This window comes from Saimiri boliviensis, chromosome 20, assembly GCF_048565385.1.
Source record: "Saimiri boliviensis isolate mSaiBol1 chromosome 20, mSaiBol1.pri, whole genome shotgun sequence".
In the NCBI taxonomy this organism is placed as follows: Eukaryota; Metazoa; Chordata; class Mammalia; order Primates; family Cebidae; genus Saimiri; species Saimiri boliviensis.
In genome coordinates this window covers 39,040,250-39,043,045 of record NC_133468.1, presented here as the reverse complement: position 1 = coordinate 39,043,045, position 2,796 = coordinate 39,040,250, and the positions used below count along the sequence as shown (strand labels likewise).

At 52.7% G+C, this 2,796-nt stretch overlaps 1 pseudogene; it reads left to right on the top strand.

Moving 5' to 3' along the window:
- The first annotated feature begins 888 nt into the window (after positions 1-888).
- LOC101052814 (large ribosomal subunit protein uL2m pseudogene) lies at positions 889-1,601 on the top strand (annotated as a pseudogene).
- The last annotated feature ends 1,195 nt before the right edge of the window (positions 1,602-2,796 follow it).

Below are 2,796 nucleotides of genomic sequence, written 5' to 3'. Positions count from 1 at the left end.
GAGAAAAGCAAAACTCCGTCCCCAAAAAACAAAAAGTATTCTGCTATTTGTTGGTGCAAAAGTGCCAGTCTAATCTAAGCAACAGAAAATAGACTAAGACAGTAGGGCTGGCCAGCTTTCCTCCTGGCTCTTCCCCCTGTGTCCTCCTGGGACGTGGGCTCCCTACCAAGCCTTGTGCCTCTCCATTGGCCATAGGATGAGCCACCCGAGCCTCACTGAGTCTGGGGCGTGAGTCAGCATTGCTGCCCCCTTTGACTTCCTAGGTTTTTTCTAATCTTCTTTCCCCAAATGTTTCCAACCTTTCAACAAGTCCTCTTGGGTCGACCTCCAGAATACAGTGACCTCTCTCTCCATCTTCACTAAGACCTTCTCCAAGCTGCCATCATATCTCACCTAGAAAACTGCTGCCTTGTCCTAACTGGTCTTGCTTTCTGCTTTGTTCTGTTTAATAGAAGCCAGGCCGAGTGTGATGGCTCACACCTGTAATCCCAGCCCTTTGAAAGGGCGAGGTGGGCAGATCACCTGAGGTCAGGAGTTCAAGACCAGCTCAGCCAATGTGGTGGAACCCCCATCTCTACTAAAAATGCAAAAATTAGCTGGGCACCATGGCAGGAACCTGTTATCTCAGCTATTCGGGAGGCTGAGGCAGGAGAATCGTTGGATTTGCAGTGAGTGGAGATCGCTCCACTGCACTCCAGCCTGGGTGACAGAGCCAGACTCTGTCTCAAAAAAAAGAAAGAAAGAAAAAGGAAAAACTAGACCATGCCACCCCTGTGCTTTAAATCCTCTCACATGAGCTTAAAATAAAACTCCACCCTGAACGTCATCTAGGAGTGCCAAGCAGCTCCGCTGAAAGTAAGGGTGTCGTGCGGAGCCCTAGCTAACCCGATGGCCCTGTGGGCAATGACCCGCGCTCTGCGCTCTCTGAGCCTGGCGCCCCTGACCGTCGCCACCCCTGTCCCACGTCCGTTCCCCACCACCCAGATGACGGACAGTGCCCTCCTCCAACAGCCTTCTGTCTTGATGTTGCTCCCCTGCTGCCCAGTCCTTACTTCTGTGGCCCTTCATGCCAACTTTGTGTCCTAGAAGAGTCGTACCAAGTACACCATTACACCACTGAAGATGAGGAAGCCTGGGGGCCGAGACCACACAGGCCGAATCCGGGTGCATGGCAACATTACCGCATGATTGACTTTCTGCATTTCCAGCCTGATGAGACCAACTCAGGACCTTCTGAGGAGAAGGTTATCCAGGTCCCCTATGATCCCTGTAGGTCAGCAGACATAGCTCTGGTTACTGGGGGCAGCCGGAAATGCTGGGTCATCGCCACCGAAAACACTCAGGCTGGAGATAGAATCTTGAACTCTAACCGAATGGCAGTTGCTGCTTGGGAAGGGGATGCGCGTCCTCTTGGGGCTCTGCCTGTGGGGACCCTCATCAACAACGTGGAAAGTGAGCCAGGCCGGGGTGCCCAGTGTATCAAGGGACGTGTGGTGTGCTGCTGCGGAAGGTGAATGGCACAGCCATTATCCAGCTGCCCTCTAAGAGGCAGATGCAGGTGCTGGAACCGTGCACAGCAACAGCAGATCGGGTATCCAACGCTGATCATAACAAATGGGTTATAGGCAAGGCAGGTCGCAACCGCTGGCTGGGCAAGAGGCCTAACGGTGGGCGATGGCACTGCAAGGGGGGCTGGGCTGGCCGAAGGATTTGGCCACTACCCCCCATAAGAGTAATGTGAAGCTGCCTTCTGCTGCTGCGCAAAGCGGATGTCCCTGTACTCTAATAAAATGCCCCACCTCCTGTTTAAAAATAAGCTCCACCCCAAGACCTCTGAGACCATCCGTCCGCCCTAGCTTGCTCTCTTCTTCCTTGACCCTCTCCTAGTTGACCACTCTGTCCTGGCCAGACTCGGCCTCCTCGTCATCTTCAAATGGGCCAGGCTCCCTCCCGCCTAAGAACCACTGCACGTTCTCTTCAATTTGCCTGGGGCCTCCTTCCCCAAAGTTGGACTCTTGGAAGGGACCCAATAAAAGCCCTTCTCTTCCCAACTTGAGTCTGAGCACATGGAGAAATAAGACCCACCAGAAGGACAGCTCAATACCCTCTTTCATGAGTCACAAAGGCCAGGTTGGAGGATGCAGCTTGATGTAAACACCAGGTGCAACCTCTCCAGCCAGACCTGAGCCCAACCACACAGCACCACAGGCCAGTGTCACCGAGGTAAGACTCAGAGCAGAGTCCTGCACCGCGTGAGCAGCTTACTGCCAAGCAGGAGAGTTGAGGGTATTTTGTGTATTTGCCTGAACTCTACCAGTCAGCTCGGTAGGTCTGCCTGCCCCGGGCATAGTGAAGAAAGAGGTGGGGAGACACCAGGTGTGTGAGGCCACTGTGCTGCTTAGAGTAAATGCATCCAAATCAGGGGCTCCAAATGCCCGCTTCATTCTCATCCCTCAGATCTCAGAGAGGCCTTTGCTGATGCATTCTCTATTTAAAAACAAAAACAAACAAACAAAAAAACCTGACCCACATGCACACATCCACACACTCGGTCTTTCTTTCATCTTCACTCCCCAAATTTAAGTCTTTGTGTCCTATCGATGACTAGCCATCACCACTGGAACGTAAGCACTATAAGGTCAGTGCCCTGTCCTCCTGTTCATGGCTGCATCTCCAGTGCCTAGAACAGCATCCACCACATCACTGGGGACTTTTTAATGAATTGAATAGACAAGAGTAGCAATCCCTGAGCCTAAATCCCGGGTTATGGCCCAGAGCTGGGAGCCTCAGTCCTCT